Source organism: Odocoileus virginianus, unplaced genomic scaffold (genome assembly GCF_023699985.2).
Source record: "Odocoileus virginianus isolate 20LAN1187 ecotype Illinois unplaced genomic scaffold, Ovbor_1.2 Unplaced_Contig_29, whole genome shotgun sequence".
NCBI lineage: Eukaryota > Metazoa > Chordata > Mammalia > Artiodactyla > Cervidae > Odocoileus > Odocoileus virginianus.
Genome location: NW_027224346.1, coordinates 271,993 through 299,828, shown reverse-complemented (window position 1 = coordinate 299,828; position 27,836 = coordinate 271,993). Strand labels below are relative to the sequence as shown.

General features: G+C 41.6%; 1 protein-coding gene and 1 non-coding gene across 4 annotated transcripts in view; one reads left to right on the top strand and one right to left on the bottom strand.

Annotated features, from left to right (window-relative positions):
* Positions 1 to 27,836, bottom strand: part of IGF2BP3 (insulin like growth factor 2 mRNA binding protein 3) — a 142,418-nt gene that overhangs the window by 64,457 nt on the left and 50,125 nt on the right. The gene's annotated exons all lie outside the window — the stretch shown is intronic.
* Positions 16,996 to 17,068, top strand: TRNAK-CUU (transfer RNA lysine (anticodon CUU)). The gene has a single exon. It is a non-coding gene; the product is annotated as a tRNA-Lys (tRNA).

Sequence of the window (27,836 nt, the reverse complement as noted above, 5' to 3'; positions counted from 1 at the left end):
AACTTCACAGCTGCTTGTTACTTTGATTTTGTCTCTGCCTTTTCTTAGTTCTGTGGCTACTGATGTAAGATCTGTCACCCACAAATGGAGGGGGGAGCCTCTCCACAACACTTTCACTTTCCAGGGCTGCAAAGACAGCTCTGACTATGATGGGCTTTGAAACACACGCAGACATTACTATTCCAGACCTAATACTGGAAGCCCACACTACCCACTTTTAACCCCTTCAGAACCGAACCCCCAACAAAACACAAAACTAGGAATTACATTACAATGACCAAGGAGCTACAGATGGCCTTTCTTAGAATCAAATATATCAAAACAAGGCAGAATAAGAAAAAGACATTTCATTCAAAAATTACAAACAAAAAAACCTTTTCTGTGGGTAGAAACAAAAATAGCTAATACTGACAGATGTCTGTAGACAAGCCCAACACATACTGTGGTTGACAAAATCATAACATGTAGAAAGCAGAATAAAATCAAGATGAGTAAGATGAAGCAGAAGGAATGTTGGTGGTTTTACAGTATCCACCACTTCTAACCCTTACTCTCAAATTACTACATTGCTAAGTATCTGTAAACAAAGCTAAAAAACACAGTAAAATCTCATTACTGACCACTCTGGGATATCCATGACATAAAATACAGTGCATTCTGATTAAAATGCACACCACCACTGTCATCTGCTACACATCTTACCCAGCTTAGCTAGCACTACAAAAATACCAAGAGACAACATTCGAGTCCCGAAATGATTTGGGAGGAAAGCATACAAAAAAAGAAGAGAATGTTCCTCTCTCCCTTGAGAACGCTCCTTGATTGTAAATACTGGCAAATACTGCCTACAGTGCCACCGATGTGGCCAAAGCCAAAACTCAGGCAGACCTGCAGAACCGTCCTCACTGACCTGTGAAGAATTCCCAATGCCTGGCTAAGCCTCACATGAGAAAGGAAACACTGGAGTGAGTGAACTTGTCAAGAGTCTCAGATAGCACAAAGGCTCAGCTCAAGAAAAAGCTGATTCACTCAGCGCAGAAAACCATTTTGGAGGAAAAAAATGCAAGGACAGTTAACAAACTCACCCTTTATACAGATCAACAAAAATACCCAACTAGTAATGATAGCGACCTCTGGATAATAACATTATAGGTTCTTGGGGGGGGGGGGGGGGAGGGAGATTTGATCTTTTTCCTACAATGAACACAAAATTTATTAATATAATTTTGACTGCAGTGGGTCTTCGTTGCAAGTGTTTGGGCTCCTCTCGTTGTGGGCAGGCTCAGTAGCTGCAGCATGTAGGATCTTAGTTCCCACACCAAGGACTGAACCCGGGCCCCCTGCATCAGGAGCACTGAGTCTTATCCAATGTACCACTATGGAAATCCCAACATAAAATACTTTTAATTTTAAAAATTTTAATTTTAAAAATTAAAATGGACAACACTTGTTACTATCAAAGGCCAGTGGTCAATTTCTTAGAAGTTCATAGTGAGAAAAACCCAGTTCCTCAAGGGGACTTGTCTCATCAAGTCTTGTCATCTTGCTTAGAGTTAACACATTCTAGCTTCCATGACTAAGAACTAACTTTCCCTCCAGACCAGGGTCCCTGCTGTGGAAAGGAGAGGCAAGGCAACCCAAGTACCACGGATGTCCCACCACTGGTCCTTGATCAATGGACTGGGTCCTTCAGAGGCAACAGAGTTGCTATAGCATTACTGAGAGAATACTGGAGTGGGTAGCTGTTCCCCTCTCCAGGGGGTCTTCCCAACCCAGGGATCAAACCCAGATCTCCCGCACTGCAGCGGATTCTTTACCAGCTAAGCCACCAGGGAAGCCCAAGAATACTGGAGTGGGTAGCCTATCCTTTCTCCAGGGGATCTTCCTGACCCAGGAATCAAACCAGGGTCTCCTGCATTGCAGGCAGGATTTTTTACCAGCTGAGCTACCAGGGAAGCCCAGAGTAATTGTAAGGGGTATATAAATCCATACACACTTTCATGAATTTTTGGCAAGTTGAATGAACAATGAATCTTACACATATGCACATCATAATTTGTGGAGGTATATATGGGTCGTTTGATTTAAAAAACTAATTAGAAACTGGGACTGTGACCACCTAGAGTTGTGGGATGGGGCGGGAAGGAGGCTCGTATGTATGTCTATAGGTGATCCATGCTGACGTACGGCAGAAACCAGCACAATATCATAATTATTCAATTAAAAATAAAGAAAAAACTAAGAGTTATTCAATCTCCTTTTCTAAAGGTAGGGGACCACGAATCTACTTCATACACCAAGGTCTTCTAGCTATAGAAAAATCTGCACTTTCCAAAAGGATGAAGCAACTTACAAAGACAACATTTAAAAAATTCTTTTCCATGAAAGAAAAATAAAGCCAGAGGAAGTTAAGAATTTAAAAAAACTAGTATGGAGTTAGTGAGAAAATTAAAACCAAAAAACATACTATCAGGTGGAAGTGACCCTGAAGCTCAGTAATAGCACCAAGCTGCACCCAGGAGAAAGCAAGATTCTGTCGTGTACTAAATGCACAGCTCAGTCTCTGGAAGCAGAGGGAAGCACAAGACCAAAGGTCCTCTTATTAAACAAACATCAAATAATACCAAGTCAGAATAAAATTTCTGGCATATAGAAACAAAGCTGTGTCTGATTGAAGACTTGCCCATGTTTAATTAAGCAACAAAGAAACATGATTAAGTTGTCTTATGGAAAAGATGTCATGAAGATGATTAAAAATAATCTGAGATGTTTGTTGAGCTGGGCCACTTCACGTAGCATTCAACAACAGTGGAATACTGGAGGCGCAGAGAACTTGCTCAGAGCTGATGGGCATCCGATTTGCTGAGAAAGGAGAACGCAGAGGTAATGATGGGTGTAAACTCACGAGGACTTAGCACTAATCCTACCTAATGAGCCTGGCATCTGGGAGCACAGCCTGCTCGGCAACAGCCACCGGGAGCCTCACTCAGGGATGCTTCTGACTGCTCTGTGACTCATCACTTCGACACAGGGCTGAGATTTTTCTTGGGGGTCGGGGGGTGGGGAAGGAAGAAACAGCTTTACCTCAACTATAAAGCTGAATTTTAAGGTTAAATGGTATTTAAAAAATTAACTCAAAACACTTCAACTACTTATAACATTAAATCAAGCAGCCAAAGCAAGATAAAATACCAGTCAGATTTCTCACTAAAACACTTGTTCCCTGCTAGCAAAGGGCCCCATATTGCTTGTAGCAAGATTTCAATTTGCTTCTGCCCACCCCTTCAAAAAATCCACAAACAAAAAAAGCACAAGAAACAAAATCAACACCATTAAAAAAAAAAAAAGACTTCAATGACTCATTCCTCCTTCAGTAAACTCAATGACTTGAGACAAAAAATTTCCATCCTATTTTCTTCTAACTACCCTCTCCATCCCTCCCAACATTCCCCCCTAAAATTCAGCCAACTATTTAAAAAAATTTAAAAACCCATTACAGAGTTGAAAAAGTTTCCAGCCAAGAAACGCATGTGAATGCTGACCAGCTCGTCTACACCAGGCTTGGTTCTATGTCTTTGATGACAGCACAGAAGACAGCCTCTGGTCCCCAAGTTGAATATCCGATGGGAGAATATAAGTCAGTCAGAAGGCAATTCAAATATCAAGTGCCGAGTGGTGCTACAGTGTTAAGTATAAGAGAGATATAGGAGACAAACCTAATTCAGATATGGCAGAAAATATAAGGCTTTGTGAAAGAAATGACGTCTTAAAGGCTAAGTAATTACGGGAATTAAGGAAAAAAAGAAAGGAGCAAATGGATTACTGGCAGAGAAAACGTGTGTGCAAAAGCCTTGAAACGAAGAGAGTAATGGGGTTTTGGCTCCAGCCAAAGAACAAAATCTGTTGAAGAAGTTTATTAATTCCTAATAAACCATGGGGCGAGGCACCTGTGTTATTTGCTGGTTCTCATGGTGACCCTGAAAGGGAGAGGCTCTGTCAGGGTGAGTCACCTTCACACAAAGTTCCCAGTCTTCCACTCCATCATTCGGGGGTTAGATGTCCGAACACAGAAGCCCTGTCACCTCTGCCTTATACTCTACTAAGACAAGTCTTCAGACTTACTGGACAAAAAGCAAAGCCCTGGAAGCCTCTCCAGCTCCCGCACATAGTAGGGACTCAAATCAGTTTAATAAAGGCTTATACGAACAGACAGAAGCAGAGATGGGGAGGGACTGGGCTCAGCAAGCCAAGGAGAGAGAGATAGAAATGACCCTAGGTCTGGGAGAACACAGTCACGCGGGCTGGTTAAGGTCAAGCCCAAGAGAGGGCATTCACAGTACCACCTTGAACGTGATGTCCGAAAAGGCACCAGTTATTCACCAGCACGTGCTTCCTTCTGCCCTGTTATCGGACAGGAAAGGCACGTCCTCAGGGCAAAATGACAAGCTGTATTCTGAATTGAAATCTCGCTAGGTTTTGAAGAGCTTAGCCTTCGTGTGTTTCCCAGTGATTAGGGCCCCTCCTCTTTGAGATTGTGCCCCTACTATTCATCTGACATCTGAGTGCTGACCACAGCGTGGTCCTACTGTGGCACTGTGAATAATGCTTTCAAATGTGTCTACTTCCTAATCCCTGAAGTATCTCGTATGGCAAACGAGACTCTGCAGACATGATTCGATTAAGTGTCTTGAGCTAGGGAGCTTATGCCTGGTGATCCGAGTGGGCTGGATGTTCTCACAAAGCTCCTTATACAAGGGGCACAAGAAGCATCAAAGTCAGAGAGATGACCGTGTGATAACACAAGCAGAGACCGGAGTGACATACTCTGAAGATGGAAGAAGAGGCCACAAGCCAAGAAATTCAGGCAGCCTCTGAACACAGGAAAAGGCAAGGAAATGGTTTCTCCTCCACATCTGGAAGGAAGAGCCCTGTCAACGCCTTGACCTCTAAGACTGAGTTCAGACTCCTGGCTTCTAGAACTGAAAAGAGAATAAAATTTTGTTTTAAGCCACCGAATTTGTGGTAATTCTTACAGCACCACTAGGAACCTAGCATGCCTATTTTTATGTTTGCACGTAAAGCCAATGTTCTGTGCCAGTCAACCCTGAATTGCCTAAAATAGTCCCCCAAAACCAAAGTTAGGGGATATAGATAATAAAACAAGAACAGAATACAGATCATCTTTAAAGCTGTGTACACGGAGGTTTATTACACTATTTTTTGTATATGTATGTGTTTGGCAACTTTCAAACGACAGAATTTTACGAGTCACTTTAAAATTTCTAAGGAAGACGACATACAGATGGCCGAAATGCACATGTTCATCCTGATGGATTATTAGAAAAATGTAAATCAAAACTACAATGAGGTACCACCTCTCACTGGTCAGAACTGGCCATCATTAAAAAGTCTGCAAACAATAAATGCTAGAGAGGGTGTGGAGAAAAGGCACTCTCCTACACTGTTGGTGGGAATATAAGTATGACCCACTATGAAGAACAATATGGAGGATCCGTAAAAAACTAAAACCAGAACTAGCATATGATCCAGCAATCCCACTCCTGAGCATATATCCAGGAGAAAACCATAATTCAAAAAATACATGCATCCCAATGTTCACTGTAGCACTATTTACAATAGCCAAGTCATGGAAGCAACCTAAATGTCCATCAACATAGGAATGGATAAAATGTGGTACATATACAATGGAATATTACTCAGTCATTAAAAAGAATGAAATAATGCCATTTGCAGAGACATAGATGGACCTAGACATTATTATACTAAATCAAGTCAGACAAAGGACAAACATCATATGATTATCACTTATATATGAAATCTGAAAAAATGGAACAAGTGAACTTATTTACAAAACAGAAACAGATTCACAGACTTAGAAAACAAACTTATGGTTACCAAAGGTGGTGGTGGGATAAATTAGGACTTTGGGATTAACATATACACATTACTATATACAAAATAATCAACAAGGACCTCCTGTATAGCAAAGGGAACTCTACTCAATAACCTGTAATAGCCTATATTGGAAAAGGATCTGAAAATGAATGGGTATATGTATAACTGAATCACTCGGCTGTACACCTAAAACTAACAACACAATACTCTAATACAAAATAAAAATTACATTTTAAAGAGTCAGTTTTAAGATAAAATTTCTAAGGAGAATGCCACATCTCTACACCATCCCCAACATCTTAGTCATCTCAAGGTGCTGCAGCAAATAATACCAGAGACTGGACGGCTCACACAACACAAATGGATTGCTCCCAGTTCTAGAAGCTGGAGTCCCAGACCAGGGTGCCAGCCTGGTTAAGTTCTTGCTGAGGGCCCCCTTCTGGTCCACACACAGTCCCTTCTTCCTGTAGTCTCGGGTGGCAAGAGAGAAAGTGTCTCTTGTGACTCTTCTTGTAAGAGCACTGATTCGATACACAGGGCTCTACTCTCCCTATTAATCTAATTACCTCCCAAGGGCTCTGTCTCCAAATGCCATGACATTAGGGATTATGGCTTCAACGTGAAAGTTCCGGGGAGACACAAATATTCAGTTCACAGCACCCACGAAGGCCAGATGAGCCAGTTATTCCTCCAACACTGGAACAAATCGTTCTTTCTTTGCAGGGTCTCTCGGCTCAAGACGGCAGAGTAGAAGGACAAGAGTTCACCTCGTCTTACATAAAAATCACAACCAACTGCTCAACAACCATCAACCAAAAAAACCACTAGAACCTACGAAAAGAGATACCCTACAACTGAAGACAAAGAAGAGGCCACAACAAGACAGCAGGCGGGCCTCCACTGAGATAAAACCAAATCCCATAAATACTGCATCAGGTTACTGGCTAGTGGTTATGGGACACGTGACAAAAACTACAGATCTTTCAAGTCTGTATGAGAGGCACACGGGAGCCGAGCAGCTGAAGAAACATTCGTATTTCTTGCACCCCATTTCCCTAGGATGGAGGATAGTGGAGTAAAACAATATACTGAAATTCTCCATCCAAATTATTATACTGCTCTTTATTGCTGACCACATATAAATTCCTAGGTAAATTCACCTAGGATGAACACAACTCAATTCCATAAAAGTCAAACAGCAAGATGTATCTGAGCCGTATCTGAACAGATGGCTTTAGCTTCAGAGAGCCCCAGCTGACCATGCTCTGCTCCTGAGAGCCAGTGCTGTCAACAGGGCTTCCCCAAAGCACACCACCTCCTCTGCCACACAGCTGTCACAGCGAAAGGGGGCTTCTCCAACGAGGCCGACCTAGCCTCACAAGGCAAGGGAGGTAACAGAATTATGCCCTTCCACCAAACAGCATGTGCGTGCACATCAAGTCACTCAGTCGTGGCCGACTCTTTACGACGCTATGGACAGCAGCCTGCCAGGCTCCTCTGTCCATGGGATTCTCCAGGTAAAAATACTGGAGTGGGTTGCCGTGCCCTCCTCCAGGGGAACTTCCATCCCAGGGATGGAGCCTGTGCTCTTATGTCTGCTGCATTGGCAGGCAGATTCTTTAGGGACACTTGGGAAACACAAATAGCATGTTACATGCACCCCCCAAAAAATCTGTTTTATGTTCAGATTTTATTTTTTTAATTCTTTTGGCCACACCACATGGCTTAGGGATCTTAGTTCCCCAACCAGAGATGGAACCCATGCCCTCGGCAATGAAAGCGCAAAGTCCTAACCACTGGGCCTCCAGGTAATTCCCTAATGCACCAAAACCTCAAGGCCCCGGCATTTCTGGTTCACTTCAAAAGCCACCTCATGTTTCGGTGCCCGGGCCCACCCCTTACGCACTTACACAATCACAGGCCAAGGCCAGTTGCATGCATCATAGCAGAAAGACAGAGTGTAAACAGTCAGTTGCAGGGGGGAAGGTATTCAGGATGGTATCACAACTCAGGTTTTTAACTTACACTTGAAGGAAGAGCTCTACAAAAAAAAAAAAAAGAAAGAAAGAAAACAACCGACTGTTCTGTTTCAGACGAACCCAAAAGGTAGGCAAAGGAAGCCAGTCACATTTCAGCTTCAGTCACTGAGCCAAAAGCATCCATTCTCTTGGCCAGAGCTTGCAGTTTCCCCACGGATTCTCAGAGCACAGCTGCAGGGCCCCTGCTGAGGGGGCTCTGCCATCAGTGTCGCCAACGTGAACTGCTCGAGGCATTTTACCATCTCGGCTTGTTGTAAAAATTTTCGTCATTCACTAAGACTCTTCACAGTATCAAAAACATTGCAGGAAGTCCTCTGAAGATTGGAAAAGTCACTGCTTCTCTATGGATTTGCATAGAGAAAACGCAGTAGACTTCAGTATATAAAGCTAATGAGAGATCAAACCAGTCTGAGTTATGCCTGTCACACAACACTGCAAATCTGTGTCATGGAATAGGAAGTATCCCTGGATAATGAAGGCAGTTAAGGTCACTTCCAACAGTAAGAGTTTTTATAAAAAGTAATATCTATGGACAATAAAGGAGGTGTTGTGAACAAAACATTTTAGCGCTTGGTTAGAGAGAATGAAACTATAATCTTACAAAAGAAAGACTTTTTCAGATACATACATTCAATTTGGTTGACATCAGGGATAGAAAGACAGAGAGAGAGAGACCATACCATGACGAGGTGGGTTCAGAGTGAAGATTAAGCATTTAGAACTTTTAATACTTTTTACAGGACATTCCCTGGCAGTCCAGTGGCTAGGACTTAGCACTCAGTGCTTTTACTACAAGGTCTGTGGTTCGGTTCCTGCTCAGGGAACTAATATCCTACAAGTTGCAGAACAGACAAAAGGATAAAAGGAAAGAAATTTTTATGGCAGATTGCCAGGAATTTATTACGTCTGCTGAATCTAGTAATAAAAGTCAGGACTTGCCTTTTGGACTGACTTTTAAAAGTTCATTTTCCTAATAATTTTTGCATTAAAAAGTCAGTGATTGATTAGAAATTTCAAAAACTTGTTCTTGGAAGTTCCCTGGTGGTCCAGTGGTTAAGACTCCACACTTCCAGTGCAAGGGGACATGGGTTCGATCCCTGGTCAGGGAACTAAGATCCCACATGCCACATGGAGAGGTCAAAAACAAAACCCAAAAAACTGATCCTACCATTAAGCTGCGGAAGGAATGACCTAGAGCAGTAGTTCTCAATGGAGAAAGTCGCACAACTTAGGGGGTGGTTTTAGAAATCTGTGGGCCCTCTGGGGTAGGAGAAAGCTCCTCTATCACACTGGACAGGCAGAGACCAGATACATCACTCATCCTGACTCAAGCAGGACAACCTCACACAGGGAAGATGCCCCTGCCACGCACAGCTCTTCAAGGTCCATAACATTCACATACACAAAAAACACATCTTTTTCTCAGGATATACCCTAAGGATTTATTGCTCAGTTTTAATATGTACTCTACCTTCCCAGAACTGCAACCACCAAGTAAGTCAAGACACAATTATGTTGTTTTTTTCTTTTATTTACTTGCTGTGCCAGGTCTTGGTTGCAGCGCACAGCATGTAGGATTTTAGTTCCCCAACCAGGGATCAAACCCATGTCCCCTGCATTGCAAGGTGAATTCTTAACCACTGGACCATTAGGGAAGTCCCAAGATGCAATTATATTTTAACCTGCTTATCACCATCATTGCTGAAGAATTGATGCTTTCGTACTGTGCTGCTGGAGAAGACTCTTAAGTCCCTTGGAGAGCATGGAGACCAAACCAGTCAATCCAAAAGGCAATCAACACTGAATATTCGTGGGAGGGACTGATGCTGAAGCTCCAATACTTCAGCCACCTGATGCAGAGAGCCAACTAATTGGAAAAATACCCTGATGCTGGGAAAGATTGAGGGTTGGTAAGTGGAGACAGGGAGACAGGATGAGATGGTTGGATGGCATCACTAACTGAATGGACATGAGTTTGAGCAAATTTTGGGAGATAGTGAAGGACAGGGAAGCCCTTCGTGCTGCAGTCCATGAGGTCACAAAGAGTCGGACACGACTGACCAATTGAACAATGAACAATAAATCACCACTATGGCACTTCCCTTAGTGAAGAGGTGGCAAGAATACACAGAAGAACTATACAAAAAAGATCTTCACAACCCAGATAATCATGATGGTGTGATCACTCACCTAGAGCCAGACATCCTGGAATGTGAAGTCAAGTGGGCCTTAGGAAGCATCATTATGAAGAAAGCTAGTGGAGGAGACAGAATTCCAGTTGAGCTATTTCAAATCCTAAAAGATGATGCTGTGAAAGTGTTGCACTCAATATGCCAGCAAATCTGGAAAACTCAGCAGTGGCCACAGGACTGGAAAAGGTCAGTTTTCATTCCAATCCCAAAGAAAGGCAATGCCAAAGAATGCTCAAACTACCGCACAACTGCACTCATCTCACACGCTAGCAAAGTAATGCTCAAAATTCTCCAAGCCAGGCTTCAACAGTATGTGAACCGTGAACTTCCAGATGTTCAAGTTGGATTCAGAAAAGGCAGAGGAACCAAAGATCAAATTGCCAACATCTGTGGATCATCTAAAAAGCAAGAGAGTTCCAGGAAAACATCTATTTCTGCTTTATTGACTATGCCAAAGCCTTTGACTGTACGGATCACAACAAACTGTGGAAAATTCTGAAAGAGATGGGAATACCAGACTACCTTACCTGCCTCCTGAGAAATCTATATGCAGGTCAAGAAGCACCATATACAACCAGACATGGAACAATAGACTCATTCCAAAATGGAAAAGAAGTATGTCAAGGCTATAAACTGTCACCCTGCTTGTTTAACTTATATTCAGAGTACATCACGCAAAATGCCAGGCTGGACGAAGCACAAGCTGAAATCAATATTGCCAGGAGAAATATCAACAACCTCAGATATGCAGATGATATCACTTTAATGGCAGAAAGCAAGGAGGAACTAAAGAGCCTCTTGATAAAGTAAAAGAGGGGAATGAAAAGCTGGCTTTTAACTCAACATTCAAAAAACTAAGATCATGGCATCTGGTCCTATCACTTCATGACAAATAGAAGGGGAAAAAGTGGAAGCAGTGACAGATTTTATTTCCTTGGGCTCCAAAATCACTGCAGATGGTGACTGCAGCCATGAAATTAAAAGACACTTGCTCCTTGGAAGGAAGGCTATGACAAACCTAGACAGTGTGTTAAAAAGCAGAGACATCACTTGCCAACAAAGGTCTTTATAGTCAAAGCTGTGGGGATTTCTCTGGTGGCCCAGTGGCTAAGACTCTGTGTTCCCAATGCAGGGGACCTGGGTTCAATCCCTGGTTAGGGAACTAGATCCCATCTGTCGAAACTAAAGATCCCACATGCTGCACCTAAGACACGGCGCAGTCAAATAAATAATTTTTTTTAAATAATTTTAATTTTTTTTCAATTTTTTTTCAGTTTTTCCAATAGTCATGTATGGATGTGAGAGTTGGACCATAAGGAAGGCTGAGCACCAAAGAATCAATGCCTTTGAACTGTGGTGCTGGAGAAGACTCTTGAGAGTCCCTTGAATAGCAAGGATATCAAACCAGTCAACCCTAAAGGGAATCAACTCTGAATATTCATTGGAGGGATTGGTGCTGAAACGCCAATACTTTGGCCACCTGATCTGAAGAACCAACTCACTGGAAAAGACCCTAACGCTGGGAAAGACTGAAGGCAGGAGGAGAAGGGGACGGCAAAGGATGAGATGATTGGATGGCATCACCGACTCAAGGCACGTGGGTTTGAGCAAACTCCGGGAGATCGTGGAGGACAGAGGAGTCTGGCATGCTAACATGACTTAGCAACTGAACAGTAACATCATCACTATATATAAAAAAAAAATCACTTAACTGAGAGCAGCACAATAGTCACGCATGTCATACCTATCTATTAGTATTGGTTTACTGAGGGTTATTGTGTAATAGTAACAAGTACCAGTCCTTGATTATTTCACTATGCCTCAAGCTCTGGTCATCCTCAAGTGTTTATGTACTGAAAAATTATTTTGTATAACCTATTTACCTTTTATTTCTCCTTTCTGATATTACTAGGACACTATATTGGTTTTTAAATAATATATATTTTAAAATATTTATATCACGTATAATTGTTATATTTTCTATGAATCTCACTTCAGCAGTATAATTGGGACATCAGAAAATATTTGGTAAAAAGAGGGTGCAGGGACTGCCCTGACGGTCCAGTAATTAGGACTCTGAGCTTTCACTGCAGGGAGCATGTGTCCAAATTGCTGGTAGAAGAACTAGGATCTGCATGCTGTACAAACACAGAAACAAAAGCAGGGTATAGGTCTGAGGGTTGAAAATGCAGGTCTATTGATTTAAATATCTCAGTTATTTATTACAGGCCAAACATAGTAAGAAATTATAGTCTATTTAAATAAAAACACGCTGATAAAGTTGATGTTCAAAGTCATAAACAGACATGCTGGGACGTGAAAAGTCATATTCCTGTATTTACATATGAGATAACAAAACTACTGCAGTTTAAGCTCCAAGACCTAGGCAAGTCTCTCCATTTCTCAGCTACCTTCCCTCCACCCCACCCCCTAAAGTCAGGATAGCACTATTTCCTTCCTCTATCTAGGGTTGGCCGGATGAATCAAACGAGAACTCTTTTAGAGAGTTTAGCATCCTGCCCTGTTCATGGTCAGGGCTTCCGATGGATACGCCACTAAGCTAACCTAAAACTTAAAGGCAGAGGAGTAAAGAAAAGAGGGAAATGGGAGCTAGCAATGGGATCGTAAGCCTAAAAGTGAGTAAAAAAAGGACAAATATAGGACTTGTTAAAAAGAAAAAAGACTGAAATATCAATTCATTACCGTCAATTCAACTAAGCTAACTAAATAACTTTCATTTTCTTATACTTGTACATGGAGAAGAAGTGATACAAAACAACATTAGACCACGAAAGAATCTATTAAGATGAACACCGATGTCTGCGTTATGGTCATGTCCTGAAATGCATCACATTACTTTCTCAGTTTAACCAAGGCTTTCTGAATACCTCCTTTTGTCTGTAAGTACTAATAGCTGAGGAATCCTGAAAAGATGTCAGTGCATGTATATTATACATCTAGGGATGACTACAGAAAATTATAGCCTTTCTCATCCCCACATAAGAAGACCTCTAAATAGTAAGACTGTATTTTGGGTAAGATCAAGTAGGCCATTCAGCAACACAGAAACACAAAGGGAAAAAATTGCCCTGAGTACTGAGGCAACCCTGCCTCTCTGGTTGCTGATGCTAAAATTAGAAATAGGATTAAGAGTGCCCTGCCATTCCCAGTTGGTTTTTGTTCTAAACTCCTGCCTGGGAACCTTTCCCTCTGTCGTGTTAACCCTGAGTATTTTGTTCATTAACTTCAGAGGTGGAAAGCAACAGGAAAGAGCCAAAAGTAAAGGCTTTTATAAGTTTAAATGTGAAAGGATCTCTTTTAGCATTACACACACACCTTCAGTACTGGATCACATGGACACAGGTTGAATACAAGTTTCTTTTTGTATATGATAGCTAAGTTCCTGCTCAGCCTTAGTTCAACCAAGGGTTACCTATGAGAAAAAAAATAAACGATTTTAAAGCAAATTACTTAAGAATAGTTATTCTATTCTTGAGAAACAAATGATACCAAATCATTTATCACTAATTTCACCTTTTGAAATTTAGAAGTAACAAGAAAACTATAAAAGGAGTGGGGATGTTCTACCCTGTTTCTCCCATGGAATGATGATAAAATCTGGACAGAACATACGACACAACTATTTGAAGACTCTGAAATGTGTATGACAGCAGGTGGAATGGGGAGTTTGAAGGGCCACTGAATGAAAGCTGATTTTTTCTGCCTTTCTTCCCTCTGGGATGCCCCGGCCTGGACTTGGAACAGTTTAAAAACTTGGAAATTTTCCTAGACAGAGCTCTAGAAGGCCTGTAGCTCTGGTTCAAGGAGCAGGAAGGGGTACCTAAAACTCTGATGATGGGAGGAGTTCTGGTCCCCAGGGGTGGGGTTCAATCATTTCGCTTTTTTGCCCCAGTCTTCATGCCACTTAGTCCCAGACATGAATGCAGTCATGAGAAATACCCAACCAAGCACAGTAACTAAGGCTGTATCTTTTCTGGCTGAAGAACCAGAAAGAGAAGCCCTTGGTAATCAAAGCACGATTCAGTTGATGCAAAAAGAGGAGCTCAGGAAAGCAACAGCATGAGGTTGTTCAGGAACTCCTGGATTTAGCCCCAGTGCATGCACGCTACATCAGAACCCAAACAGCATGCCCAAGACTTGGAGAGCAGAACCACGGGAGAGATCACCACCCAGGGCCCAAACTGGCCACCACTGAGTGCTACACACAAGAGACAAATCCAGAGAGCACTTCAAAGGCTTCAAAAATAGAAGTGAAACTGCAGAAGGCTGGCTGCAACTCACAGCCTGAAGCCAACTGGGTCGAATTGCATTCGAAAATGAAATTACCAACATTCTCCATAGGATGTGAACCAAGATCCAGAGTCATAATACTATACTCAAAACGTCCAATACACAATCCAAAATCACTTATATAAAGAATTAGGAAAATCTCAACGCACATGGGAAAAGGCAATCAACAAATGCAAATGCCAAGAATGACACAGATGATGGAATTATGACAGACTTTAAAGAAACTGTGATAAAAATGTTCCAAAGGGTGAGCACCCTTGAAAAGAATAGGAAGAAAATGGCCAAGAAGTAGGAGACAAAAAAGAAATAAAAATTTAGAACCAAAATAAACCTGAAGTAAACTCCTGGGATAAACACAATAGCAGACTGAAAACAACAGAAAAGTGTCACTACTCATGAAGGCAGATCAACAGCAATTATTTAATCTGAACAATTGAGGGAAAGAACGAACAGTGGCCCAAAGACCCGTGGGAAATTACCAAAGGTCCAACTTTTATGTTATCGGTATCTCAGAAAGACAGGAAAACAAGAAAAATGTTTGCTGAAAATACCTTTAGTAAATGGTTACTGAAGATTTTCCAAATTTGGTAAGAGATAGAAACGTATAGATTGAAAAAGTTCAGCAAACCCCTGTGAAATAATAGAAAATACATATATTGGTCTCCCTACCTCAACCTCTTCCCTTCCAGGCACAGAGCTCCTAAAATTCTTCTGATTTCCTAAGTGGTAAGAGCATTAGGTATATCTCCTGTTCTACGGAGGAAACTCTAGGTGGGTTCCTGGATGGCTCGTGGTTAGAAGCCGGTCACCAGGAAGAGCCAGCCATGATCAGAAGCTTGGAATTTTCAGTCCCACCCCTCATCCTCCAGAGAGGGTAGAGGCACTGGAAATGGAGTTAATAATTGAACCTACCTACATGATGTCCCAAAAGTAGGGGGTTCACAGAGCTTAAAGGTGGTGAACACATCCACAGTGGGAGGGTACCCCAACTTCATAGAGACAGCAGCTCCTGCTCTCAGGATTCACCCAGACCTTGCCCTATGGATCCATTCATCTGGTTACTCATCTCTATATTTTATTACATCCTTTAACAAGCTGGTTGTCGTTACTGTTTAAAAGTTAAGTCATGTCCGACTCTTTGCAACCCCACAGACTGTAGCCTGCTGGGTTCCCCTGTCCATGAGATTCCTCAGGCAAGAACATTGGAGTGGCGTGTCATTTCCTCCTCCAAGGGATCTTCCTGAGCCCAGGGATTGAATCTGAGTCTCTTGCATTGCCAAGCAGATTCTTCACTGCTCTTCACTGCTGAGTCACAGGGTTAGAACAACACTCACCTTTGATTCAGTTCAAGTGTTCTCTAACGAGCATCACAAGAAGTGAAAACTTCAATGTAGGACTAGGAGTTTTGTTTCAATATAGTTCTGTGCTTTCAAAACCAGAAAGAAAAAAAAAACTAGAGAGAGGAAAAAAGGGAAGCATACGGAAAGGGAAGAAGCCCCATGCCCTCCCCCCTTATCTTTTCCAATGTGACTCTTACATTTGGCTGTCCTTTATGATAAACTGATAATAGCAGCAAGGGGCTTCCTGGGTGGTTCAGCAGTAAAGAATCTGCCTGCCAATGCAGGAGATGTGGGTTTGATCCCTGAGTTGGGAAGATCCCTTGGAGAAGGAAATGGCAACCTACTCCAGTATTCTTGCCTGGAAAAACCCAAAGACAGAGGAACCTGGTGGGCTACAGTCCATGGTGTTGCTAACAGTCGGACTTAGCTATTAAATAACAATAGATAAACTGGTAAATGTAAGCATATGTTTCCCTGATTTTAGTAAGCCACTAGCAAATCAATCAAAACCAAGAAGGGAGATCTTTGCAACCTCTCATCTACCGCTGGCTGGTCAGAAGCATAGGTAATAATAACCCAGATTTGCAACTAACATGTGCAGTCTCCTGGGACTGAGCCTTTAGCCTCTAGGATCTGACACTTCTCCAGGCAGAAAGTGTTAGAATTCAGTTAAATTACAGGACACCCATCAGACGCTACAGATAGGACACCCATCAGATGCTACAGAGAATTGCTTGTGGGAAGTAAATTTTTCACATATTTTGGTGACTAGAGTGACAGAAGTGAAGTGTTCTGAGTGATAAAGGAGACACTCAGGAAAGAAAAGACACATAGTCAGAAAGAACTGGGTTTTTCCCAACATAGGAGGAAAACTGGGTGCTTTCTCTTTACAACCTCAAACAAGATAAAACCCCCAAAATCTATCTTCAGACATATCATAAATTGTTGAAAATCAAAGACAAAGAAAAATCTTGAAAGCAGCCAAAGAAAAATAACACATTACTTACATGACAGTGGTTCTCAGCTGGGGATTAAGTTGTCCCCAAGATGATCTTTGACAATATCTGTTGACATTTTTAATGGTCACAACTTGGGGAGGAAGGGAGCTGCTGGTATCTAGTAGGTAGAGACTAAGGATGTTAATAATAATAATCCTACAAAACCATGTGCTACCTTAAAGAAACTCAGTCAGGGCATTCCCTGGTGGTCCAGTGGATAAAACTCTGCATTCTTAATGCAGAGGGCCTGGGTTCAATCCCTGGTCAGGAAACTAGATACCACATGCCACAACTAAGACCTGGCTCAGCCTAAAAAAAAAAAAAACTCATTCAAACTTCAAGGGAAAAAAAAATAGTGTAATAAGATACCATGCACACATTAATCAAAAGAAAGCTGGAGTGGTATTTAATCTCAGAGTAGAGTTCAGAGCAAAGAAAGCTATCAGAGATGAAGAAGGACATTACATCATAATAAAAGGGTCAATTCACTTTGAAGACATAGCAATGCTAAGTTTATATAGACCAAACAACAGAGTTTCAAAATATATGAAACAGAAACAAAACTGAGAGGAGAAATAGGCAAATGACTGTAATAAGAGATTTAAATACTCCACTCTCAGGAGAGGATGGAACACGAGACCAAAAATCAGCAAACACACAGAAGAACTGAACACTATCAACCAGCTGGAACTACAACATTCGTACAGCCCTCTACCCAACAACATGAAACATTTGCCAAAATATGCTATATCTATCTAAAATGAAGATATAAAACAAGTGACAATCGATTAATGAGATATAAGTATGCAAGGTATATTTACCAACTGTAGTGTAATTAAACTATTAATGCAAGTTAAGGGATTTCTCTGGTGGTCTAGTGGCTGAGACTCTGTGCTCCCAATGCAGGGGACCCAGGTTCAATCCCTGGTCAGGGAACTAGATCCCACATTCTGCAACTAAGATGCAATGAGGCCAAATAAATAAATAATTAAAAATCAAAAACCTACAAGTTATTAAAGGAAAAAGTCCATAGGTCAAAGAGCAAGTCTCAAGGGAAATCAGAAAATACTTTGAACAACAACAACAAAAAAAAAAACAAGATTTATGGCATTAAGTTAAAGGGAAATTTATAGCATTTACACTAGGAATTAAAAAAGAAAGGGTCTCCAATTAATAACCCAAGCTTCCATCTTAAACTAGCAAAGAAAAGCATAAAATAAACCCAAATGAAGTAGAAAAAATAAAATAATGAAGAGTCAAATCAATGAAAAGAAAAAAGCAGGAAAAAAATTAATGAAACCACATACTGTTTCCTTGGAGAAAAAAGATAAAATGGATAAACCTGTGGCAAGACTGACAAAGATGATGAGAGAAAGAGGAAGAGTGTGTGCACACAACAGAACACATTACCAGTATCAGGAATAAAGGAGATAACACCACAGACCCCACAGACAATTAGAGGATAACGAGGGAATACTGCAAAACTTTGTGCATCTCTATTCAACAACTTGAATGAAATTAACCAATTCTGAAGCAACTACAAATCACCAAAACTACCCAAGATAAAATATATACATAGCTCTTTAACTTTGTAAAAAGATTGAAATTGAACTAAAAAAAATAAATAAAACATCTTCTAAGGAAGAAATCTTTATGCTCGGGTGGTTAAACCGGCAAATGCTATCACACATTTAAAGAAATACTGTCATCTCAGCACAATCTCTTCCAAAACACATAAACAAGCACTTCACAAGACAGTTTGAGACTATATTACCCTGATAACAAAGTCAAAGACAACACACACAAAAAATAAAACTACCAACTAATATCCCGCACGGACAAAGACACCTAAATTGTCAACCACAAACTTAACAAACTGAATCAAGGAATAAGTTCAAAGACTAAAACACCACAACCAAGTGGAATTTATCTCAGGAATCTAAGATTGGTTCAATATCTGAAGAGCAATAGTAATCCATCACAGTAACAGTCTAAAGCTACTGCATTATCATATCAATTTGTGCAGAAAAACCATTTGACACAAACCAACATCCACTCACTATAAAGACTGTCAACAAACTAGGAACACAAAGAGTATCCTCAACTTGATAAAGGGAATCCACAAAAATACTACAGCTAACATTTTACTTTATCGAGCCCATCTTTGCATGAAATGTTCCCTTGGTATCTCTAATTTTCTTGAAGAGATCTCTAGTCTTTCCCATTCTATTGTTTTCCTCTGTTTCTTTGCATTGATCGCTGAGGAAGGCTTTCTTATCTCTCCTTGCTATTCTTTGGAACTCTGCATTCAAATGGGTATATCTTTCCTTTTCTCCTTTGCTTTTCGCTTCCCTTCTTTTCACAGCTATTTGTAAGGCCTCCTCAGACAGCCATTTTGTTTTTTTGCATTTCTTTTTCTTGGGGATGGTCTTGATTCCTGTCTCCTGTACAATGTCACGAACCTCCGTCCATAGTTCATCAGGCACTCTGTCTATCAGATCTAGTCCCTTAAATCTATTTCTCACTTCTACTGTATAGTCATAAGGGATTTGATTTAGGTCATACCTGAATGGTCTAGTGGTTTTCTCCACTTTCTTCAATTTCAGTCTGAATTTGGCAATAAGGAGTTCATGATCTGAGCCACAGTCAGCTCCTGATCTTGTTTTTGCTGACTGTATAGAGCTTCTCCATCTTTGGCTGCAAAGAATATAATCAATCTGATTTTGGTGTTGGCCATCTGGTGATGTCCATGTGTAGAGTCTTCTCTTGTGTTGTTGGAAGAGGGTATTTGCTATGATCAGTGCGTTCTCTTGGCAGAACTCTATTAGCCTTTGCCCTGCTTCTTTCTGTGCTCCAAGGCCAAATTTGCCTGTTACTCCAGGTGTTTCTTGACTTTCTACTTTTGCATTCCAGTCCCCTATAATGAAAAGGACATCTTTTTTGGGTGTTAGTTCTAAAAGGTCTTGTAGGTCTTCATAGAACCGTTCAACTTCAGCTTCTTCAGTGTTACTGGTTGGGGCATAGGCTTGGATTACCGTGATACTGAATGGTTTGCCTTGGAAACAAACAGAGATCATTCTGTCGTTTTTGAGATTGCATCCAAGTACTGCATTTCAGACTCTTTTGTTGACTATGATGGCTACTCCATTTCTTCTAAGGGATTCCTGCCCACAGTAGTAGATATAATTGTCATCTGAGTTAAATTCACCCATTCCAGTCCATCTTAGTTTGCTGATTCCTAGAATGTCAATGTTCACTCTTGTCATCTCCTGTTTGACCACTTCCAATTTGCCTTGATTCATGGACCTAACATTCCAGATTCCTATGCAATATTGCTCTTTATAGCATCAAACCTTGCTTCTATCACCAGTCCCATCCACAACTGGGTATTGTTTTTGCTTTGGCTCCATCCCTTCATTCTTTCTGGAGTTATTTCTCCACTGATCTCCAGTAGCATATTGGGCACCTACCGACCTGGGGAGTTCATCTTTCAGTGTCCTATCTTTTTGCCTTTTCATGCTGTTCATGGGGTTCTCAAGGCAAGAATACTGAAGTGGTTTGCCATTCCCTTCTCCAGTGGACCACATTCTGTCAGACCTCTCCACCATGACCCATCCATCTTGGGTGGCCCCACACGGCATGGCTTAGTTTCATTGAGTTAGACAAGACTGTGGTCCTGTGATCAGACTGGCTAGTTTCTGTGATTGTGGTTTCAGTCTGTCTGCCCTCTGATGCCCTCTCTCAGTGCCTACCATCTTACTTGGGTAAGTAAGTAAATGGTATGGACCTAACAGAAGCAGAAGATATTAAGAAGAGGTGGCAAGAATACACAGAAGAACTGTACAAAAAAGATCTTCACGACCCAGATAATCACAATGGTGTGATCACTCACCTAGAGCCAGACATCCTGGAATGTGAAGTCAAGTGGGCCTTAGAAAGCATCACTACAAACAAAGCTAGTGGATGTGATGGAATTCCATTTCAAATCCTGAAAGATGATGCTGTGAAAGTGTTGCACTCAATATGCCACCAAATCTGGAAAACTCAGCAGTGGCCACAGGACTGGAAAAGGTCAATTTTCATTCCAAACCCTAAGAAAGGCAATCCCAAAGAATGCTCAAACTACCGCACAATTGCACTCATTTCACACACTAGTAAAGTAATGCTTAAAATTCTCTAAGCCAGGCTTCAGCAATACGTGAACCGTGAACTTCCAGATGTTCAAGCTGGTTTTAGAAAAGGCAGAGGAACCAGAGATCAAATTGCCAACATCCACTGGATCATCAAAAAAGCAAGAGAGTTTCAGAAAAACATCTATTTCTGCTTTATTGACTATGCCAAAGCCTTTGACTGTGTGGATCACAATAAACTGTGGAAAATTCTGAAAGGGTTGGGAATACCAGACCACCTGACCTGCCTCTTGAGAAACCTGTATGCAGGTCAGGAAGCAACAGTTAGGACTGGACATGGAAAACAGAGACTGGCTCCAAATAGGAAAAGGAGTACGTCAAGGCTGTATACTGTCACCCTGCTTATTTAACTTATATGCAGAGTACAACATGAGAAACGCTGGGCTGGAGGAAGCACAAGTTGGAATCAAAGATTGCTGGGAGAAATATCAATAACCTCAGATATGCAGATGACACCACCCTTATGGCACAAAGTGAAGAAGAACTAAAGAGCCTCTTGATGCAAGTGAAAGAGGAGAGTGAAAATGTTGTCTTAAAGTTCAACACTCAGAAAACTAAGATCATGGCATCTGGTCCCATCACTTCATGGGAAATAGATGAGAAACAGTGGAAACAGTGGTTGACTTTATTTTTCTGGGTTCCAAAATCACTGCAGATGGTGACTGCAGCCATAAAATTAAAAGACGCTTACTCCTTGGAAGAAAGTTATGACCAACCTAGACAGCGTATTAAAAAGCAGAAACATTACTTTGTCAACAAAGGTCTGTCTAGTCAAGGCTATGATTTTTCCAGTAGTCATGTATGGATGGGAGAATTGGACTATAAAGAAATCTGAGTGCAGAAAGAAGAATCGATGCTTTTGAACTGTGGTGGACAAGACTCTTGAGAGTCCCTTGGACTGCAAGGAGATCAGTCCTGGGTGTTCATTGGAAGGACTGATGCTGAAGCTGAAACTCCAATACTTTGGCCACCTGATGCGAAGAGCTGACTCACTTGAAAAGACCCTGATGCTGGGAAAGATTGAGGGCAGGAGGAGAAGGGGACGACAGAGGATGAGATGGTTGGATGGCATCACCAACTCAATGGACATGGGTTTGGGTGGACTCTGGGAGTTGGTGATGGACAGGGAGGCCTGGTGTGCTGCGATTCATGGGGTCGCAAAGAGTCGGACACGACTGAGCAACTGAACTGAACTGAGTTTATGTGTATCTGACACAGTATGTACACTTTCCTGACCATCTTAAAGCTTCCTGTTGGAACCTAGAAAAACGGTACTGATGAAGCTATTAGCAGGGAAGCAACAGAGATAAAGACAGAGAACAGACCTGGGGGCCCTGGGGTGGGGGCAGAGAGTGGGATGAACTGAGAGAGTAGCATTGAAACATATACATTACCATGTGTAAAATAGATAAACAGTGGGAATTTGCTGTATGATGCAGGGAGCTCAACCTGGTGCTCTGTGACAGCCTAGAGGGGTGGGATGGGGTGGGAGGTGGGAGGGAATTTCAAGAGGGAGGGGACATATGTATACCTGTGGCTGATTCATGCTGATGTATGGCAGAAACCAACACAACACTGTAAAGCAATTATCCTCCAATTAAAAAAATCAGGCTTATTTCTCTCCATTTTCTTCTTGGACTCAACAACTTATCCCTATTTTGGTTATCAAATAAGCCCATATTCATCCTTAAAGTACACTCAACCTTAGTTTCCAATTAGAGTATTTAAGTTACATCCCGTAAAAAAAATAAGGGTGTTAATGATGAAACAGAGATCCTCTGAAGAAGGTAAAAAATAAAAGTTACCTACAAGGCTCTCACAGGACTGTTAGCGTTCTGGTTTTTGCTCTTCTGGGCTTGTCCTTTTACATGTGTTCTTAGATGGTTTGTATGAGTAAATTAAGCATTCTTCATGTTTTCAGTATTTTGAAACAGTTTACTCATTGTCTCCTTAAAGTTAAGTTTTCACTATCGTTTTGTTTGTTTTTTGTTTATTCAGTCTTTTGCCCATGAAGAAAGGCTTATGAGATCTTAATTGCCCGGCCAGGGATGGAACCAGGGCCACCACAGTTAAAGCGCCAATCCTAACCACTGAATTGCCAGGGAATTCCCTTCACTGTTGTTTAAAAACGAAACCCTCGCTGGGTGGCGTGGGGGCGGGGAAACGGGGACACACACACACACAGATGTCCCATTAAATTACAGGCTAACTCTCACACCTCATTTTGATGACATTCACTGAGTTTGACCCACTTTTGTTCATATCACAGAATTAATAGAACAAAACTCACCTTTGATTTAGTTCAACTGCTCTCTAATGACCATCACAAGAAATGCAAATCTCAGTGTGGCACTAGGAATTTTGTTTAAATATAATTCTGTGCTTTCAAAAACAGGAAGAAAAAAAAAAGCAGAGGGAGAGAAAAAGGGAAAGCCTGTATGAGGGGAAGCCGTCCCATGCCCTTCGCCCATACTTAGCCCGATGCATCCATTTCACTTGGCTGTTCCTGATTTGGACACTTTATAATAAACTGGTAATAGTAGCAAGAGGTAGAAAGGGGAAGGAGAGCTCAAACTACCATACAGGACACATGGTTATGACTTTCAACCTTATTCCTAACTCAACTCCCACCAGAAGTTTAGGGGGGGTTTGGGGGTTTTGTTTTGGCCTTCTTTTTCAACTCAAGCTACTTGGTTATCTACTGGGTTTGTGAATGCCTTCTTCTAAATGACCAGAATGCCCTTCTACAATAAGATGGTTACAACATATGGCTAGAATTCAACTTGTTCTTCTACCATTTCTACTTTGAAAAGTTTTGTGTCAAGGATGCCAGTCACTGAGGATAAATCTGTCTCCTGAGGCAGAAGGAATATGTATTTGGTCTTCGTCCATGGTTCTCAACACAGAGATCCTTCCATTTCCTGAATGACAGGAGTGACGAGGAATATCTTCCACCCTGACGAGGCCTGTCTCACTGGATCCCTAGATAGCTTCAGGATGAGGGACTGGTCATCAGAAAGACTAAGGCACAATTGGAGGTTCAGAACTTACATTCTCATTTCTCCACGCCTGGCAAGAGGAGAGGGGCTGGAGATCGAGTTAATCACCAACAGCCAATGACTCCATCAATCATACCAGTGTAAGGAAGCCTAAAAGGACAGGGCTTGGAGAGCTTCTGGGCTGGTGACTATGTGCAGATGTGGGGAGAAGGCAAACACGGAACCGGCACGGAAGCTCCACACCCTCTCTTCACACCCTACACTCTGTGCATCTCTTCCACTTGGCTGTTCCTAAGCTGTACCTTTCAGAGTACACTGGTCATAGTAAGTAACGGACATTCCTGGGTTCCATGAGCCATTCCAGTGAACTGTCAAAGGGTAGTCGGGGCACTGTGGGACCTTCCATCCAGCTTTGTGGCCAGCCAGGAACAACTGTGAGGAGCCTGGGCATTCCTCTGTACCCGGCATCTGAAACGAGGGTGGTCCTGTGGAGTCTGATGCTAAACTGAATAACATCAGAATTGAACTGAATTGTTAAGACACTTAAGTTGGTGTTGGAGGAACAGAGAAGTGGTACTGGAAAAGACGCCATGTATTTGATATCAGAAAAGTCAATAAAATGACACAGGTCCTCTGTCTTTATGGCCTCAATCAAGCAGACAAATCTCTTACTTCACACTCAGGGTACCATTTTACACCAAAAACAGCAAGATCAGTGTTTTTAGGGCTCTTGGCACATTAAAACAAAGATCTACTGGATCCTGTGAAAATAAAAGATTACAAAGTTTTAACATTTTTTTTTTTAGTTTTAACATCTTTAAAGCTTTTTAAAAGTCACTTTTTCTGGCTACGGAACATTAAAGTTTAAATAACTATAACACTATTTCCCACCCACAAGTACTTAACTTCTTTTCCTCTCAGTGGTTTTTCATGGGATCGCATTTATTCCTAATCACCAATCTAAACTTGAAGCAGTACAGCAATCATGTAAATCAGAAACAGAGACTTACCAATTATTTCTTCTTTAATCTCCCATGACTTGAAGTGAATACTACTGAAACCGAAAACTTCTTTTTATGACCTTTCCTGTTTACAACCATAAGCAATCTGTTTGTGGTTGTGAGTAGTTTAATGTAATTCAGACAGAAAAGGGCCAACTGTTTTCACTGGAAGTATTATAGGACTCATCTGCAGGTTGTGAAATTGAAAGAGCTTGGCACTTGGCAACTTGGCCAACTAACACAACTTGGCAATAACACAGCATCTTAAAATTAGTGCTCAGGCACCTCTAAAAATTATCTTAAAGCTTGAGAACACATGAACAGCAGCCCTCCATGGACACTCCTCCATAGGATGGTTGTGCCTACAGGCTGTTTTCCCTATTTACACATGGTAAGATGCTTTCAGTGGCTGACTTACAGGTGAATCCTCCACAGGGCAGTCGTCAGGAAAGAACACCAAACCAAAGGAAGCACGGGGTCGGGGGGGGGGGGCGCGGGGTGCTTAACGACACCTGGCGCCCTATGGTCAGAGAGCAACGGGGAGAAAGAGAAGCAAGAATAACGTCAAGGCCAAGCCCAAACGACCTAAGTAAAATTACATTTCACAGAGAAAGCAAAGCAATGATTCAAGAGAAAAGATTTGATTTTAGACACCTTAGTTGAATGGATATTTAAGTAAATGTTTGCTTCCAAATACAAAGCAAAAACAAAAACAGTAGAAACAAGTGGAATTTCTCAGAGAGAGAAAACAAAGAGTGCATACAACTGTTCACATTTAAGAATGGAGAAGCACAGGACTTCCCTGGTGGTCCAGTGGTTAAGATTCCAAGTTTCCAATGCAGGGAGTGCAGGTTCGATCCCTGGTGGGGGAACTAAGATCCTACATGCAGCTCAGCATGGCCAGGAAAAAAATAAAGAATGAAGAAGCACATGTTGGGGAATAATATACAAGAGTAACCATGACTAAAGCCTGCAGGGAGAGGAACTGAGAGCATACATGCTGCAAGAAAATGAATGACCAAGGAAATGCCAATGGATGTGGTCCCAAGAAGGGTGTGATCACACTATGATCTCTACATACCATTTCCCAAGAGAGCAGGCTTCTGGAGAAAGGGCTTATTCCAGTCCTTGCAACAGGAAATGTACAAGACAAACTTAGAATTTCTTAAACCAACGATCAAGGAAGCTATCAACTACTAAGGAGGCATCAAGAGGACAGGCCTCTCAGGTTTGGATAACCTGACCATCAGTAAGAACGACTCTAGTAATTTTGAAACCCACGTATGTTTCAAATCATGAACTCCCAACTACACACAAAACCTCATTGGTTCAAAAATAAAAACAACTCACTGTAGGATGCCAAGGCACCCAATGTTTATAAGGAAGTAAATGACTGGAAAGAATCAACCATTTTTCCTCTCTCCTACACAGGCTATTGCTGTTGTTCAGTTGCTCACTCATGTCTGACTCTTTGCGACCCCATGGACTGCAGCTCACCAGGCTTCCCTGTCCTTCACTATCTCCTGGAGTTTGCTCAAACTCATGTCCATTGAGTCAATGATGCCATCCAACCATCTGTCCTCTGTCATCTCCTTTTCATCCTGCCTTCAATCTTTCCTAATAATTCAATAGCTAATAAGGACAAGTTCCTCTATACAAACGCATTCTAACTGATATATGGAGAAACTGTAGAATTAAGAGTAATACCATCCTACAGCCACAAAGTATTGAATCTAACAATGATCAATGGCATTTTACAACCCAAAAATGCAAATTATGTTAAAACAAGCCAAAAGTGAACTTAATTCTAATCCAAGTCCCACAAGGGTCAAAGGAATGTGTAAAGTGACCACACATGGATGCAGTTCAGCAAAGAATGTGAAACATTCTAAAGAATAAAACCAACTTCAACAAATACACTACACCCTCCCAAAAAAAGGTGAACCTATTAACTGTCTTAAGAAGAGATCCTATTTGGATCCTGACTCAAAAAAATTTTATAAAAGATAACCACGGAAATATGATTAGATTTGACATGTAAGAGTTACTACTCATTTAACACATGAATTTTTTAAAGACACTGTTAAGGACTGAATTATATCCATCCTCCCCAAAATCCATAGGATGAAGTCTTGATTCCTAGTACCATAGTTCAATTGTATTTGGAAACAGGATATTTACAGAGGTAGTCGAGGTCATTAGGATGGTCCCTAATCCAATATAGCTGGTATCCTTATAGAAAGGAGACAACTGGGGATTTCTCTGGTGGCCCAGTGGTTAAGACTTTGCCTTCCAATGCAGAAGGTGCAGGTTCAATCCCTGGTCAGGGTGTTGAGATCCCACATGCCTTGCCGGCCAAAAAAAAGCAAAACATAAGGCAGAAGCAGTATTGTAACAAATTCAATAAACACTTAAAAAATGGTTCAAAATAAAAAAATCTTTACCAAAAAAAAAAGAGAGAGAAAGAAATCTGGATGGACAGACACACTGCAAGCTTGGATTTACAGTGTCACAAACCAAGGAACTACCCGAACAGAGAGGCCTCGAACAAATCCTTCTCTCACGGCCCTCATGCACGCATGCACAGTACACTTTAGTCGTGTCTGACTCTTTGTGACCCCATGGACTGTAGCCTGCCAGGCTCCTCTGTCCATGGGGATTCTCCAGGCAAGAATACTGGAGTGGGTTGCCATGCCCTCCTCCAGGGGATCTTCTCAACCCAGGGACTGAACCTTATCTTAGGCATCTTCTTCATCGGCAGGCAGGTTCTCTGTCACTAGCGCCATGTGATATCAGACTTTCAGCTTCCAGAATTGTGAGACTGAAAAATTGTTGTTTATGCCACCCAGT